The sequence below is a fragment of the Sarcophilus harrisii genome, chromosome X, assembly GCF_902635505.1.
Source record: "Sarcophilus harrisii chromosome X, mSarHar1.11, whole genome shotgun sequence".
Taxonomy (NCBI): domain Eukaryota; kingdom Metazoa; phylum Chordata; class Mammalia; order Dasyuromorphia; family Dasyuridae; genus Sarcophilus; species Sarcophilus harrisii.
Genome location: NC_045432.1, coordinates 54,189,429 through 54,207,878, shown reverse-complemented (window position 1 = coordinate 54,207,878; position 18,450 = coordinate 54,189,429). Strand labels below are relative to the sequence as shown.

At 40.3% G+C, this 18,450-nt stretch overlaps 1 long non-coding RNA gene across 1 annotated transcript; it reads left to right on the top strand.

Moving 5' to 3' along the window:
* Positions 1 to 921: 921 nt before the first annotated feature.
* Positions 922 to 12,993, top strand: LOC105751109. Its single transcript, XR_001121389.3, has 3 exons — positions 922 to 1,353; positions 2,449 to 2,555; positions 11,640 to 12,993. It is a non-coding gene; the product is annotated as an uncharacterized LOC105751109 (long non-coding RNA).
* Positions 12,994 to 18,450: the final 5,457 nt, after the last annotated feature.

Genomic DNA, 18,450 nt, shown 5'->3' with positions numbered 1-18,450 from the left:
ACACAGAGCTCTATCCTGGGCCTCTTTCTCTGTTCCCTCCATATTTGCACTTGGTGACTCATCAGTTCCCCTGGATTCAATGATCATCTCTTATGCTGATGATTCTCAAATCTACTCATCATTATCAACATCACCACTAATTACTTGTGAGACATCTGGAACTGGATGTCCAGTAGACCTCTTAAATTTAATACATCCAAAAACTGAACTCCTTATATTTTCCTCAAAACCCTCCTTCCCTCCTACTCCTTATTACTGTAGAGGACACTCTCCTTCCATCCCCCTTGCTCACATTTAGTATTCATCTTCTACTCTGCATTCTCTCTCACCCAGGGGTATGGTGGTAAATGTTTAATAATAGGCTCTGGGACAGGGTCGAGTGGGGTATGTGTTTTCTTAAAACTATTTTTAAAGTTTTGTCTTCAATTCTAACATTTTATCCATCACTTAAAGTCTAGAAAATTAACAAAACAAGTCAAGTCCTGATTTGTAGTATTTGTCAGTTTAGTTTCTGAGATATGAATGCTTACATTGCCTCAGTACACCCCTGAATCTTACACCCCCCCCCCATATCCAGTTTCTTGCCAAGGTCTGTTGATTTTCCCTTCCTAATGTCTCTTGTCTACATGACTTACTTTCTTATGAAACTGCCCCAACTCTGGTGCAAGCCCTCATCGCCTCCTGCCTTGATTATTTCAATTGCTGCTGCTGGGTCAGCCGGCCTCAAGTCTCTCCCCACTCCTATCCATATATTCAACAATCAAAGTAATCTCTGAAATAGCTCCTCCTTTCCCAAGGTTGCAACTTGATTTAATTAAAAAATTAAAAAAAAAAAAAGTAACCTGGTCTGATGGTTTTTAGATACATTGTTTCCATCGTACCATCTTGTGGCTACGAAAACTGTAAAAAGTTAATAAGGTCTCCAGGGATCGGGTGGCTTAGCAACAAGCATATAGGTCTGGAAGAGGGATGGAGAGGATACCCCTAGGTACCAAACAGCTACTGGACATTTCCTCCTGGCCCAGTATTGTGATAAATCACGGACTCCCCTTCATCTTCCCTACTCCCTCCCTCTTTCCATCCCTGGGTTCCCTCCAAAAAGCTGTATGCGAGTATACCACCGAGATGCTGAGACGTAGAGAAGAACGGGAAGTTCTCCGGAGAGAGCCATCTGACTTCCTGTCGCTCCTCGGCCAGCGCGCGCGCGGGCTTTTCTTACCGAGTTATCTGTTTCAGATCTTTGCTGAATGCGGTTGTCTGGGAGTCAGGGGCTGATGGCCCCGAGACCCCAGGGTCCGGATCATGTCCCAAGACCTCTTCCTGTTCCAAGGAGCGACTTTTCCAGCGAACCAGGTGGGGCTAAGCTTGTCTGCTCCCGGACAAGCGGGTGAAAAAGCTTCCAAACTACTCCCCTGAGCAACATCAGGAGAGTTCCTGAAATCCCAAAGCTTCACAACCACCCCCCAAATCCATAGAAGGAGCTCTAGAGAGGCTCCGTGATGTGTTCGTTCCAGTTCTATCAGCCAGAGTGAAATTAGTGACTTGCATTTTGTTAGCCTTGTTAAACACCTGCAAGATCCAGGACCACAGGTCTGGAGCTGGAAGGGATTTAGAGGGCCACTAGACTGAAGCCTTCTCTTTTTCAAAGGTGGGAACTAAGGCCCAGAGAAGTGACTTACTCGATATCCCAAACATGAAAAGTGTCAGAAGTGGGACTTGGTCCTCTGTTTCCAGATTCCTTATTAAACCTCATTTTCAAATTGGTGAAACATTTTCTTATGCATTGGGAACTGCCTTACAAACAATAAGGGAGAGGAGGGATAAATTGAAGGCTTCTCTAAATGAAAAAATGTGGACCTAGGTTCAGGCACTGGTTTTATTAAATGTTTTCTGTAAAATGATGAAGTTACATACTTAGACTACAAAGATTAAAATGGAAAAATTGTTCCTTATTCTCTAGGAGTTTATATTCCACTGGGGGAAACACAATATAAATAGAGGGAAGAGGGAGAGAGTACTGGGGTAGGGTCATGAAAATCTTCCTTAGGAGGTACACTTGAACTAAGCCTTGAAGGAAGCTAAAGTTTCAAAGAAGGAGGGCTTTATTAGGTGATGGTGTCAGATTCTTCAAGTAGAATTTCTCTACTTCCTCCACAGGTCAACACAGCCAGCATTAGCACCTACTATGTGCCAGCCACTTATAAAAAATACTATTTATTATCTTGTGGTAATCTGTCTTTTTATACTCATCTTAAGCTTTGTAAGGTGAGATGATCAAGTATCCCAGGAAATTGTTTTTTGGTAATATGTATTGTTTCATTCTTTGTATTTCTATTCCCAGCACTTGACAGATGCTTGTCTGCTGCTTGATTTGATTGATTGATTCATTCATTTTTGTCTTGAGCGCATGATGAAATTAATGGCCACCCATTTTTTGTTTTTTCATAGGAGAAGCTGAGTCATCCTTCCATTTAGCTGTATGAAAAAACCAAACCAAAAAAAAAAAAAAACCCAACATCATCTAACTTCATTCGTAGCAAGAATTGTCAAATGAGGTAATATTTGTAAAGTGCTTAGCACAGTTCCTGGCACATGGTAGGTACTTAATAAATGCTTGCTTTCTTCTCCTCCCACCGAGAATGGCAATATAGATCAGCTTCAGTAGTGTGTCATTAGACAAAAAGTCATGCATTAAGAGTGCCAATTGTGGGACAGCTAGGTGGCACAGTGGATAGAACACCAGCCCTGAAGTCAGGAAGACCTGAGTTTGAATCTGGTCTCAGATACTTAACACTTCCTGGCTGTGTGACCCTGGGGAAGTCACTTAACCCCAGTTGCCCCAGCCAAAAAAAAAAAAGGTGCCAATTGTTAACTTGTGTTATCCTCCCCAAGAACTGTGTGGTTCTTGGCACCTTCTGCCCCTTTTTCTGCCAATCTATAACTTTGTCAGGGGGCCCAAGCCTACTAAGGAATTTTGTCTTTTTCATGTCTTAAAACATTCAATATTCAGTGGCCAATCTGCACACGATGAGTCTTTCTACACCTAGCTAAATTAATCCTTGTATAAGAGATACATTCTGGAGCCAGAATTTTCTTAGAATCCAGTTTCTTAGAATATACTTCATTGGTATAGCTTTGGGAAACCCTTGATCCCTTCCATGCTGCAATATGGTCAGATCCAAAGTATCCAGAAAAAGAAATCTAAATGACCTTGGAGCCAAGATAGACTATTCCCAGAATATAACTAGTACAGTAGATATTGTCCTAGTAATCATGGGACCGATAAATAATATGGTAGGTATCAGCAGAAATGTTACTGAAAACAAAAATTGAAAATATTATCTTACCTTCATCTATGAAACTAAGATGTGGCCACATCTGTAATACATTTTAAAAAATAAAGTGTTTTATTGATGCTTTTAAAAATCTCCTTATCACTTCCTAGTGACTTTCTCCCCATCTCCTTCCAACATAACCCTCCCTTATAACAAAGAAATATATACTTAAGCAAGACAAATAGACACTTTGGATATTTTGTATGGTGTGTACTTTAGGAAACACAATTTTCACTGAAGCTCAGAATGACAGAAGTGAATGTAGAACAAACAAGAACTAAAATGAATGAAGGCATTTAGCATTAAATTCCACTTGCGTAGCTCTTGATTTGTTGAGGCTGGCGAACTATTTATTTTATAAAAGCTAAAGGGAATCTTTTTTCTAAAAATTTTTCTTGGAAACTCAGAACTTAACAGTATTATTGAACTATTTCTTTAATGTATGCTAACATCTGAACATACTCTGAATTTACCTTAAATCACTCTTTTATTCTAGATGCAGCAAAAATATAGTGACATTTCAGGATGAGCAGGAGAAAGGTTTGGTGTAACCCCTGAGTCAAAGCCTTGAACCAAAGGGATTTTAGTCTAAATGCTTCTACTTTCAATTTGAAGTTTGAACTTCAAATCCTTTCAGTCACTTGGTATTGTGGCCCACACAACACAAACGGGCTAGTGGCAGTTGAAAATGAAGAGACTGGGTTGCTGATAATTCAACAGAGCCATTTATTGTTTATATGTTGTTTATAGATCTTAAAATAATGTTACTATGAAAAACATCATTCTGTAACCAACCCTGGTTTCTGTTTTCTATGGTCTAACTCTCTGAAGCATAGTGTTAGTTTCTAGGGACTCAATCTTATTTAAAGTGCACAATACCCCAGTAATTGTGCCAGGACCTTATGTTTTCTCATGATTTCAAGCTTAAATGCGCTCTTGATTAATCTTAGGAGGAGAGGAGCATGCCAGTTTCTAAAATTTCTAGCTTCCTGGGAGTTTTCTACAACTTGGAAAATCATCCTTTTTTGTCAGTCAGGCAATTAATATTTATTGATTGAGCACCTATTAGATAGATGCTGCAGTGGATAGAGTTCTGGGCCCGAAGTCAGGAAGACTCATCTTCCTTGAATTCAAATTTGGCTTCAGACACTACCTAGCGGTATGACCCTAGGCAAGTCACTTAACCCTATTTACCTCAGTTTCCTTGTCTGTAAAATGAGCTAGAGAAGGGAATGGCAAGCCACCGGAATATCTTTGCCAAGAAAACCCCAAATGAGCTCATGAAGAGTCAGTTATAACTTAATAACAACCACTATGTGCCAAGCCTTGAGCTGAGCCCCAGGGATACAAAAGACAGCCCTGCCCTAGAAGAGCTCTCAATCTAATGAGGAGCTCTGGCTCTTCCGGTTCTCTACTTCTCTGCTTCTGTTTCTATTCCTGGCTTTATTTCTCTCACTCTCCTTTCTCCTTGAGAGTTACACGGATTTATTAGCTTATAGTAGCCCTTAAAGTATATTCACTTTTCTATCTCCCTTGTATTCACATTCTAAAATAAATAGAAATATGTCTGGTGATGTGTGAATTTGAGAAGACAACAGGGGAAAAGAATAGGCAAAGGGAATGGAAGGTAGTGATATTTGCAGCTTCTTTTGGGGACTTTAAGCACTTTTGATATAGGTGAGAGTTTCTTGGAATCTTGACCTCCCCCTTCAGGATTCTGTGCATGGATTTCAGGGGTCTCTGATCTTAGATGGGTGGGGATGTAGTGCCGGAGAAACTGAGGCAGGAGAGAGATTAGAGAGTTTCCAATAGTTTATTAATTGGAGAGTATAATTGACTGGACAGGACTCTCGTCTCAAATTATCCAGTCAGATTAAGATATACTGGGACCAAGGAAACCATGTTGGTCCCAGGGCTGTCATCTCAAAGAATCTAGCAAAGAATAGTTATATCTCAGGACCTTAAATATTCTCTAAAGACAAAGGACCCAAAAAAGGCGGGAAGGCTTCTGTCAGGTTGGGCCGAGACCATAACTCCTAAAAGCCCAGAGACAGGATGTCTGAATACCCAGAGATAAAGATGTCAGTGAGGTATCTTGGAATATTTTAGAGGGATATTGTAAATTCTTGAGGACAGGAGGTCTGCTCTCCTTGTTTATCTTGCTAGCAATTTATAACCTTAGAGTAAACGGTTCCCAACCTTAATGGACCAGAGTGGGTTTTTATGACTAAGGGATTTGACAGAACAGTTAAGGAAACTGAGACAAAGGAAACTAGTTCAGGGAAACCAAGTCAGAACAGTTAAAGAGAACTGAGGCATAACAGGGAGATGATTTTTATTTTCAGTAACCCCTAACTTCCATTGTAATACTGCGTATTTTATTTTTACAAATTTAAAAACATGATTCTGTATATTTTATATGATTGAGATGTATAACTTATATCAAATTACTTGCCAGCTTGAGAGAGGAAAGAGAAAGAGGAAGAACAATTTGGAACTCAAAGTCTTTCAAAAAATGAATGTTGAAAAAATTATTATCTGTAATTAGGAAAAAATAAAATACTATTAAATAAAAATGTAATTGGGAAATATTTACCAAAATAAACAAACATATAATAGAACATCTTGAAAAAAGGTCCATAGAGTTTCCCAGACCACCAAAGTGGTCCAGGACCCCAAAACATTTAAGTACCCCACCTCAAGAGGTCACTGAGCCTATATCTCTTTGAAGGTGTTTTGCTCTAAGACTGATACTTGTATTTACCACAGTTTACCACAGGACTGGCCTGAGCCTTAGTTTAGTGCTGTGCCTGGCACATTTGGTGCCGTAAGTTGAGTCATTTTAGTACATCAGGCCCTTCTGTCGTCTACTATCTTCCAAAGTTCATCCAAGTTTTGTCCATATTTGCTATTTCCGTGACACTCTCTATCCATCTCATCCTCTGACTTCCCCTTTTCCTTTTGCCTTTGAGCTTTCTCAACATCAGGGTCTTTCCCAATGATTCCCATCTTCTCAATATGTGGCCAGAGTATTTAGATTTCAGATTCAGTGTTTGTCCTTTCAATGAAGAGTCTGAATCAATTGCTTTAAATTTTGACTGATTTGAGCTCCTTGATGTCCAAGGGATTCTCAAAAGTCTTCTCCAGCTCCACAATTCAAAAGCACCAATTGATTCTGCAGCACTAAACTTTCCTTATAGTCCAATTCTTACAGTCATGCATTGGTACTAGTACGGCCCTCGGGCCAGATGCAGCAGCTGAGGACGATTATCCCCCTCCCCCAGGGCTATGAAGTTTCTTTATTTAAAGGCCCACAAAACAAAGTTTTTGTTTTGACTGTAGTCGGGCCCTCCAACAGTGTGAGGGACAGTGAACTGGCCCCCTATTTAAAAAGTTTGAGGACACCTGCTATAGACCTTTGTCAGCAAAGTGATGCCTGTGCTTTTCAGTATGCTGTTCAGATTAACATAGCTTTTCTTCCAAGGAGCAGCCGTCCTAATTGAATGTAACAATTCAGTCTTTGGGCCCAAGAATATAAAATCTGACCTGCCTCCATTTCTTCTTCCTCTGCTTGCCAGGAAATGATGGAACCAGTTTCCAAGATCTTAAGGTTTTAGGTGGGGTTGATGCTAAGCTTCAAGCCAGCTTTTACACTCTCCTCTTTCACTCTCACCGAGAAGTTTCTTAATTTTTCTTCACTTTCTGCCATCCAATAGGTATTGTCTGCATGTCTGAGATGGTTGATGCTTCTCCCGACAACCTTAATTCTTGATTTTGATTCATTCAGCCTGGCATTTCTTTTTTATTAATATTAAAGCTTTTTAAAAATTTTCAAAATATATGCATAGATAATTTTCAACATTTATTCTTGTAAAACCTTGTGTTTCAAATTTTTTCTCCCTGTTTTCTCCTCACCTCCTCCCTTAGACGTCAAGTAATCCAATATATCTTAAACATGTGTAATTCTTCTGTACATAGTTCCACAATTATCATGCTGCATGAGAAAAATCAGATCATAAAGGAAAAAATGAGAAAGAAAACAAAATGCAAGCAAACAACAACAAAAAGAGAGCAAATACTATATTGTGAGCCACACTCAGTCCCCACAGTCTTTTTCTGGGTGCAGATGGCTCTCTTCATCACAAGACAACTGGCCTCAATCATCTCATTGTTGAAGAAAGCCATACCATAACTTATTCAGCTATTCCCCAGCGGATGGGCATCCACTCAGTTTCCAGTTCCTTGCCACTGCAAAAAGGACTGCCACAAATATTTTTGCACATGTGGGTCCCTTTCCCTCCTTTAATTGGGATACAGGTCTAGTAGAGACACTGGCAGATTAAAGGTTATGCAGGGTTTGATGATAGCCCTTTGAGCGTAGTTTCAAATTGCTCTCCAGAATGGTTGAATCAGTTCACACCACCTACAATGTATTAGTGTCCAGTTTTCCTACATCCCTCCAGCATTTGTCATTATCTTTTCCTGTCATCTTAGCCAATCTGAGAGGTGTGTAGTCAGCCTGTGACAATATACAGCCTTATCATATTTCTTTCTCTATCCCAAAGATAGTAAGAACTTTAATAAGTTCTTGATTGATTGATTGATTGATTGATAGCCAAAAGCCCAGGGGAAGGCAGTCAGTCAGTCAATTAGCATCTGTTAAGCAGCCATTATGTGCCAGGTACTATGCTGAGTATTCAAAGAAAGGCAAAAATCCCCAAAACAGTCTCTGCCCTTTTAGTCTATTGGGGGCGAACATACAGGGTAAATTGAGGGGGGGGGTGATTCTGAGGGAAGAGACTCAGATTAATGAAGACTGGGAAAAGCTTCCTGAAGAAGGTGAGACTTTAACTGAGACTTGGAGGAGGAAATGAGGAAAGTGCATTCCAGGCATGGGGAATGGTCAGTCCAACAAAACAGGTAGTTGTCAAGAGATGGAGTGTCTTATATGAGGAATAGGAAGGAAGCCAGTGTAGCTATTGCACGGTGGGTGGAGGAGACAGTTAATGTGACTTAAGAAGACTGAAAATGTAGGAAGGTCCCAGGTTCTGAAGGACTTTGAAAAGCAAAAAAAGGATTTGATTGTGAAAACAATAGGAAGTCAGTAGAGTTCATTGAATAGAAGAATGACACTGGCAGAATTGCACTTTAGGAATCCCACTGTGACAGCTGAATGGAGTATGGAATGGAGTGGGGAAAACTGGAGACAGGAACAGCCAGCAGAAGGTTAGGATAGATCCATGAGTGAGGTGATGATGGCCTGGACCAAGATGGTGGCAGTGTCTCAGGAGAGAAGGGGATGTATTTGAAAGATGTTGCAAAGGTAGAAATGACAGGCTTTGGCAACAGATTGGATTGGGGTGGGGGGTGGCAGATAAGAGTGAGGAGCTGAGTCTGTCCTTGATGATCATAATAAGGAAGAGGAGAGCATTGGGAAGCAAAGATAATAAAATCAGTTTTAGCCATGTTGAATTTAAGATATCTACAGGATGGACAGTTCTGGATGTCTGAAAGGCAGTTTGAGAGTGGGAGAGAGATTAAAGCTGGACAGATATATTTGAGGATTTGTTTAAAGGATTAAATTTTGATGTGACTATAACGGAATTTTTTAATTAAGGAAAATAATTCATACTGACCCACGAAGTTGCCAGTTAGAAAAAGGAGGCCACAGATAAACTGATAAACTACAGAGCTGTGTAACAGAAGACCAGGGGGTATTCTTGAAAACAAACATCTTCAAGATAAGGGAAAGAACTTGTGTCAATATTATGTCAGCTGGGAAACAAAGATTGGTAAACACAAGAAGCCAGAGTTGTTTGATCAAGGATATAAAAATTGGGGAGATCTAGGAGAATTTTGTAGCATCTTACAGGCCACCTACATGCATGTATTCAGCCTACTGCACATTACAAGCAATAAACTCAACTAGAGTGGTTTTTGCTTCCTGATTTTTATGCTCCAATAGCTACTGAAATGATCATTGAAACCATGAGAGCTGATGAAATATTGAATGAAATAGTATAGAGGGAGAGAGAGGAAAAGAAGGCCCAGAACAAAGCCTGCTGATATTGGGCATGAGGTAAAGAAAGACCCACCAAAAGAGACAGAGGAGTGGTCAGATAGGTTGGAGTGGAGAAGCAAGAGAGAGCAAAAAGGGATTTGATAGTGTTGAAGACTGTAAAGAGATCAAGAAGGGTGAAAATTGAGAAAAGGCCATCAAGAGATCATGAGTGACTGCATAAGGGCAGCTGGGTGATTCCACTAGTCATGGAATCAGGAGGACCTGAGCTCTAATGAGACCTCAGACATGTCCTAGCTGTGTGACACTGGGCAAGTCATTTCACCCTGTTTGCCTCAGTTTCCTCTTTGGTAAAATGATTTGGAGAAGGAATTGGCAAGCCACTCTGTTATCTCTGTCAAGAAAATCCCAAACTAACATGACTCAAGCACAAGAAGTAACTTTGGAGAGAGCAGTTTCAACTGAATAAAGAGATTGGAAGCCAGATTATAGAGAGTTAAGAGAGTGAATCCTATAAAGATGCCTTTTGGAGAGGAGAGGTAGAGCACTAGGGCTGGTGAGGATGCATGGATCAAGGGAGGACTTTGTAGGAATAGTTGAAAATATGAACATGCTTTTAGGCAGTAGGGAAGCAGTCAACAGACTGGGAGAGATTGAGTAAGAGGGATGATGGAGGCCACAGTTGTCCACAGAAGGCCAGGTAGCTCACCAGAACATGTAGAGGGCTTCCGTCTCTCCATGCCCAATCAGTTACCAAGTCCTGTGTCTCATATAAATGTCCTTCCCTCCCCTGGTATTGCCAACCTAATGCAGGTTCTTTCCCCCTCCCTCCTGGCCTTCTGCTTGGTGCTCCCGCCCCCAGTTTTTCCCCACTCCACTCAGCTGTCCGAGTGGGCTTCCTAAAGTGCAATTCTGCCAGGGTCATTCAATAAATCCAAGGGCTGCCGCTCACCTCCAAGATAAATATAAAATCCTCCATTTGGCTTTCAAAGCCTTTCAGAACCTGGCACCTTCCTACCTTTCCAGTCTTTTTATACCTCCTTCCTCCTGATGTAGTGACATTGGCCTCCTGGCTATTCTTGCAAAATACTCCCTCTCTTGACTCTGACCACCTTGCTCAAAGGTGCCGCATGTCCAAAATACTCTCTCCTCTTCCTCGTTTCCTCAGCTTCCTTCAAGCTTTAGCTGATGTCCCACATTCTGAAAAAAACAGTTCCCAGTCTTTCATTTTAGGGCCTTCCCTCTGAGACTACTCCAATTTATCCTGCATATATCTAGTTTATACATAGTTGTTTATACATTGTCTGCCCCAGTAGAAGGGGATTGTGAACTCCTTAAAAACAGGGCTGTTTTCTTTGGATTTTGTTTTTGTTTTTGTTTTTGTCTTTCTGTTGAACAACCATCATTTAGCACAGTCCCTGGCACATAGTAGTTGCTCAGCAAATTCTAATTGATTCACTATTTTTGCCTCTTTTGTTTCCCCAGTGCTTAGCATAGTGTCTTGCACACAGTTGGTACTTAATGCATGCATATTTGCTCCTGATTAATTGAATGATTACTCCCAGAGCTAACAACAAGGGACATATTTCAGGGCCTTGTATCAGATGAAGATTCAAGGGAAGATAATAAATAGACTCAGGAACAGAGACTAGAAGATGGGCAGGTACAAGTGGTAGCACTGGCTTGGAGCAGCCACAGAGACTAAGGACCTACTGACCAGTATGACCAACTCGATGACCAAGCTCCAAGCTCTTTTCCTATGCAAATGGGAGTAGTTGAGGAGCTAGAGTGAGATTGGAGAAATTCCAACCAATCAGTTCCAAAACCAATTAGTATGGATGACTCTGGATGGATCCTGTTATGAGTTCACCCCTTCAGGTGATTGAATTTAGGAGGGAGATTCCTCCCCTTCTTTAGTCAGTTGGATATTTGATTAGCGATCTTCCCAGGGGATGAGGGAAAGGAGAGTAATGAACTTGCTCTGTTTGGCCAGACCATTTTGAGACCAGAGTACATTTCTAATATGATGTCTTCAAAATATCTAGGTTTAAAGGGGAGGCATTTTTAGGATTAGATCCTTGATATTCCTAAAGCCATTCTAACAGATTTCTCTTTTATAACACAGGAAGTAATATTTTTGTTTTCAATTTATTTTAGATTACATTACTAAGAAAGAGTATAACCTAAATTTGTATCTATTCCAAAGATTTCAACTCGTACATTCTTATAAATGTAAGGTTCAGAAGTGGGATTAAAACTTGCATCCCTTGTCCTTTTCCTTCCAGGAGATACTTTTCCTTCCAGGAGATTCGATTGGCAAGACTTCCAGGATTCCTCATGACTCCAGCTTGGAGAAAATTGTGATGGTGAGGGCAGCCTGCAGGGAAACCCAATAGAAAATAAACAGATACATGAGTGTCTCAGTCAGAAAAAGTAGTTTATATTACAATTGCTCATTGAGGTGTCCCCATGGAGGGGGAGAGAGGCCAAGGATGGAGTGAATGTGAGAGCCTATAGGAAAGGGTGCCCAGAGACGCAACTCATTCCATCGAACCTTTGCATTGAATTTGGAGTATTTGATCTGAAAAATCAGAATGAAATAAAGGAAACAGATCTGTGTAATACATAAGTGTAGTCAAGAATGAATCCACATGGTGACCTGTATTCCCAAATGTTCGTGTGTAGCTTTGTCAATACCTTGTGTCCCTCTGTGTGTGGGGGTGGGGTGGGGGGGTGTGAATTACATACTTTATAGGTGCTCTGGAACTTGGGCTGGTCATTGCACTGATCGGAGTCCTTAAGTCTTTCAAAAGTTGTTTGTCTTTACATGTTTGTTATCACTATATAAATTGTTGTCCCAGTTCTATTTACTTTACTCGGCTTCCAGGCTTTCTCTGGAAATCTCTTTCTTTATTCCAAATTGCATCCCAGTCCCACCTCATGTTTGATTCTAGGTTTCAACTAACTAGCTTCCCAGCTATTCCCAGAACAAAGCACTTCAAAGCTGTGCCTCAGACATCTTCAGGATGCATTTTGTCCTCACCCACTTTTTGTGGCGTGAAGTAAGTAGAACCAGGAAAGCAATATATCCAATGGGACTACAATATTGTTAATGGAGGAAACCAAAATCAAAACTGAATGCTGCCTTGTACCATCTTGCTTGCCTTCTCATGAGGTGGAAAAGGGGCAGAAAGAAAGGAAAGAGATTGGAACGCAACATTTTTTTAAATTAATGTTTAAAAGGTTTTTACATGTAATTGGGAAGTATTTAATGAAATAAATTTTAAAAAAACTGAATGGTCTGTAATTATGACGTCAGGCCTTTCAAAAGATTTGCAAACATGCACCTCCTTCCCTTGGCAGAGGTGGGAGATTTCTAGATTTGGAGTGCTCAGACTCAGTTGAGATTTTGGTTAGTTTTGCCTAACTCTTTTTATTCTTTGTTATCAGGATGGTTCTATACATGTGGGAGGGGTAAAGTTTATTTTTCTAAATGAAGGCAATGTAAAAATAAAAGATATCAACAGAACTTTCCAAAACAAATTCCTAACTTTCTTCAAGGCCACAGGTGATGCTTCCTACTTAGCCTTTCCTGACCTCCCCAAGTTGTAACTGCAATTACTTTGCTATCACTTATTTATTTACCTTTGTAAATATTATAAATTCTCCTCTCTCCTCTCCCAGTAAGCACAAGCTTTCTAAACAGGGGGAGTAATGTGTTTAGTACAGTGCCTGACACATAGTAGGTGCCTAATAAATCCTTGTTCCCTTGCACTGTATGCCTTAGGGGCTCTTTAGATTCCATCAATTAATAAACATTTATTAAGCACCTGCTTACTATGTGCTAGGTACTCTACTAAGCCCTGGGGATACAAAAAGAGGCAAAAAACAAATACCTACACAACAAACTATATACAGGATAAGTTGTTGTTGTTCATTTGTGTAGGACTCCCCATGACTCCATTTGGGGTTTTCTTGGCAAAAATACAGGAATGGCTTGTCATTTTCTTCTCCAGTTTATTTTGCAGACAAGGAAACTGAGGCAAACAAGGTAAAGTGACTTGCCCAGGGTCACACAACTAGGAAGCGTCCAAGACCCAATTTGAATTCAGTTCTTCCTGACTTCAGGCCCAGGGCTCTATTCACTTTGCCACCTAGCTACCCTAGTTCAGAATAAATAGGAAATGTTATACGGAGAGAAGGTGCTAGAATTAAAAGGGATTGAGGAAGGTTTCCAATAAAAGATGGGATTTTAATTGGGACTTAAAGGAAGCAAGAGAAGTCAATAGTTGGAGTGGAGGAAGGAGAGCTTCTCTGATCTAACTTATCCAATAATAATTACTCACCAGAGTAGGAATGACCCAAATCCAGAACTAGATTTCTAACCTTGAATTCATCAGTTATTACCCTTGACTTAATTCTTCCTGATTCAGTGTTTGTTACTTCATCGAAAATCAAGGTAAAAGGAATAGCCAATTGGATCGATGCACAGGTGCCCACTCAGTTCCTGGGCGAAGCAGATTTGAGGGTGCTGCCTCCACAATACCACCCAAGGTTTGCTTGGGGTATGCCCATCTGAGAAATTGCCAGAGCTAATCTCAGTTGCATTCCAGACTCTGGGACATATCACTACAATCCCTAGATTTTGGAATCTTTCACCCTGGCATGAGAGGCAAAGCTGATTGATCTTCAGAGGTGAGGAACTAGGCTAAAACATTGCACATCTCCCTGGGAATGTTATTTTGGGAACAGGAGATATTTACTCTCGTATTTTTCTATACCCAAAGGGAATGGTACTGTCTGGACATGGGGCAATCTGTAGCACAGACATAGAAATTGCTTTTTGTTCAGACTCTTTTACAGAGTACTTTATCAATTCTGCCCAGGCATTGGTGTCTATCACTTGCCTTAATTCCTTAAATTGATTCTAAATCTTTCTAAAAAATCTATACCTATTATTACACGTATAAACATCTTACTTTTTGATCTGCATTTTCTAAATGTCTAGCCCTTGTAGCAAACTAAACATTATTCCAAATTGGACAGGCAGTTCCATTAAAAACTCTTTCTTTATTAGGACACAATTATACCTACTTGTCAAGGCTAGTCAAGCCTCTCCAATTCTATAATTTGACAAGCATCAAACTGAATTATTTATGCAATATCCTTTAACCCAAATCTTAACCCGATATCTTCATCCTAAACCCCAAATACCATTGCATCAGGGGAATAGCATTAACTCTACCTAACCTGCCCCTTCACAGGATTGATGGACTCAGGGAACCCACTCAGACACTGGGTAGTTTAAGGTCCATTCACCAACCAGTTCCAGTTCCTTCCCAAACAAATGAGGCCCAAAATTTTGGGGGGTATGGGGCGATGTTCTTATCTTCTGAAACTACTTTCTGATGAGAATGGGTGTTGAGCTGGGTCAACCTACAGGGACCAATTTGAAGGGGCTTGAGCTGATTGAAGATCCAGTGGGTTGAGTCAGACTCCTAAAGCTGGTCAAGACAGCTTCTAGTCTAGTGCTGCTCATTTGAAGGTACATTGCTCAAAGCCTAGAGGAAAACAAACCTAAGAGAACTAGAGAGAGAGAGAGCACTAACCCTCATTCTTGGAAGGTGTGATTATACCTTCCCTGAAGATTTTGTAAGTAGTTAGGCATCCTCTTTTTTTTTTAAAGACTATATTGTACCCCAACACAATTTTCAAAAAGGGGGAATCCCATCAGAATAACAAGGGTAGTCACAAAATCCTTCATTAACAGGTCTCATTTATCCATATATATTTTTTAGACAAATATCCCTATAATTCTTCAGATTTCAGGAGAAGGGGCTTCAATGGCACTTTCAGGGGTCACTTGGGCTCCTAGACTGAGACCAGTAAAAATAGATTTCACAAGAGCCTTGTAACCTGCTGTAGGCTTAAGAAGTTCTACCAGCTTGGCTCTGGGATTAAAAGCTGGCCTGAAGGTATTTAAAAATCACTCAGATTTCTATAAATTTTGCCATTCATATAATAAAATAGTCCTTAAGTTACATCCCTCTAAGAAAACTTGATCATGCTAAAAATCCTCTTCTCTAAACCATGCAAAAGATATTCTAGATTCAATTTCAATAATCAGTAAAGTAATAGGTCCCACAGACATTTGTATCAATTGCTTTTACATTTATATAAGGTCCTTAAAGGACCTTATTTCATAAAGACAAATAGATGACCAGGCCAAATACTCATTCACCTAATTATAAAATATGATTACATATTTTCAGATCAAAACCAGCAAACTATTATGTACTTGATATGTGCTTATGGCTTCTATTGACCACTTACTCTGATTATAGAAATTTGCTATAAGAGGAAAAAGAAGGGGCCTGATTATAATAATATCAAAACAGATCCTTCAGGGCCTCAGTCTGAAGGCACAGCTGACAACCCCTCATGTATGAACAATCCCACTTCAGCCAATTCAGGTCTCAGATGGTGGGTTACTAATTTAATAATTCATCAAATTATCATTCCCCAATTCAAAACTCAAAACAATGACAGTAATAATCCCAAGAGATTTCATCTCAGTAGCAAAATTCACTAATTAGGTTTTAAATCTTAAACTATCTATCCCATGTGCTTGTGGAGCAAGAAAGCTATAGATCATATTCATTACACAAGGAGTCCATGATGCACTTAATAAATATTCGATAATTTGCTGGGTGGATTTTGAAATAACTACTTTCAGAGAATTTGCAAAATTAACCAGAAATCTAGCAGACTTCTCTTAGAAGTTCCTTGCATATCAGAGCTCACAGTCTATCATGGGAATCTACTCCACCCTCAGGGTAAGAGAAAGGGGGATTATAGATTCCAAAGTGGTTTATGGGAGATTAAGCAAGGGTACAAGCAAAGTGGGGTTTCCTTGGAACTACAACCCCAAGCTATGGCAGGGGTCAGTTTTCTGAAAAGGCCTTACATCCTCTCCATCTCCCTTAGCACTGGCAGTCTCCTTATATTTGCAAAGAAAAATCTTCATAGTAAAGCACATCACAGGGTAAGAACATATATATGGGTTATAATATGCTCCTATAATGTTTTGCAATATCTATGTTTATATTCTCAAACTTTGATGCCTTGTAAGTATGTCTTCACAAAGATATACTTGAACTATCAGCAGCTAGGTGCTACCAGTGGAGAGGTCACTGGGCCAGAAGCAGCAGGACTTTAGTTTAAATGCAGACTCAAACATTTACTAGCCGTGAGACACAAAGAAAGCAGTCGCTTAAATTCCCTTTGCCTCAGTTTCCTTTTTGCAACATGGGTACTGTAATAATAGAACCTACCTGTCGGTGTTGTGAGGACAAAATGAAATATTTATAAAGTCTTTGCAGAGTTTAAGATACAATATCATAATTTCAGCTTTCACTGTCAACGTTGTTCTCAGATAGAATCAGTCTTGTTCTTCCTCTTTAGAGGATAAACCCATCTTGATGAGTTCACATATTAACTGAATTGTTAAAGAAGTCTTGCCTGTTGTATGCTTGTAGAAGATATAAGAAGGGTATAAGGTATTATCGGTTTCCCCATTACAATAGCACTAAGATGAGAAATGTAATAGTAAAAGTTTTGATTCCCGAAGTCATGGCCTAAAGAAGGCCATGGGTGATGGTACCAAGAGTGAAAAACGGAACTTTCTTTTGTCACTGGCTTGCTCAGAAGTTATCCCCTATTCCCCCATTAGGCATTGCTCTGAGATTTCTTACAATATTGCAAATCTAGCCACCAGATGTCTCGGAACCGTTTTAGGTGTAAGCCAGGAGAGCTGGAAATCTAGCTAGATTGTCGGTTCAATGTAGCTAAAGACAGAGAAAGTACACGACTAGACTGCTTCGGGTTCTTGAAATAATTGTTTATCCAGTGGCCTCTCCTATTATGCCCAACTTTGCAGAAGGGTGGCACTATAAATCTTTATCTTTCCTCGAGTCTTCCCTCCCCCACAGCAGTAGACAGCTACTTGGCAAGCTTATCTTGAAGTAAGCTTCTAATAGCACATCAGATACTTGTTCAATGACCTCCCCCCCCTCAGGCACATTCTGGTCCTGTTAAGCCAGCCACATGCAGAGGCAGCATGGAGCAGTGATTAGAGTTGGCCTTTAAGGCAGGAAGCCTTGGGTTTAAGATCCACCTCTGTCTCATTGTGTCTCTGTAACCCTGATGAAATCACTTGACATCTGGGCATCCCAGGCTATTCTCTAAGGCTGGAAATTGAAGAGTAGGTGCCAAAGAGGAAATCCCTCATGTCACAAAAATCACAGATCCACTTTTAAAAAGGGAACCATTGAATAAAATTAGATGCTGTTAAAACTGAGTATTTCAAGGAAATGGCTGATTACCTACAAAAATATGAAACACCTAAGTTAAGGAAATAGATCTAGTCCTAAGCCAAAAAACATCTTATCCTGCTTTTTGGAGTTTCTATAAATGTTTGTTGATGATATTCGTAAAAGAAATTGTTCCTGAGTCCCCCAGTGATTTTGGGAGGGCTGATCCCAGCTTCCTTTTCTTACTTAAGCTCTGCTGCTTTCCACACTCCTTAAGAAAGGATTCATAGGAGCCCCAGTAATGGCAGCTGTTCCCCAACAACCCCCCCTAGTAGGTGAGTCATGATTCCTTTTGGTACGCCCAAGAAGCTGTCTTTGTTCCTGGGTGTGATCTGAGCTGCTTTTCTCAATGCTGACCCCTAATCATATCCCAAGTAACAGAAATCTGGCCTTATTCAGCCTGGTGATGGATATCATGTGGACTCCCTCATATATCTGTCAATTATTACTAATACTATCAAAAATACTAATATAGTTGTGAGTGTTGGTTCATGCCTTTAATCCTTGCTACTGGGGTGGCTGAGGCTGGTGGATTGTTTGGGCTCGGGAATATCCTAAGCTGATTGAGAATCTGGCATGGGTGGTGAATAATTGAAGGCAGAGGAGGAAGAAATGGTAGAGGATTAGAGGGGAGAAGACTATGTAAGGAGGCTCAGACCAGCCCAGGTCAGAAACAGAGCAGATCAAAGGTACCACATGTGGATGAACCCAGTGAAACTTCCTT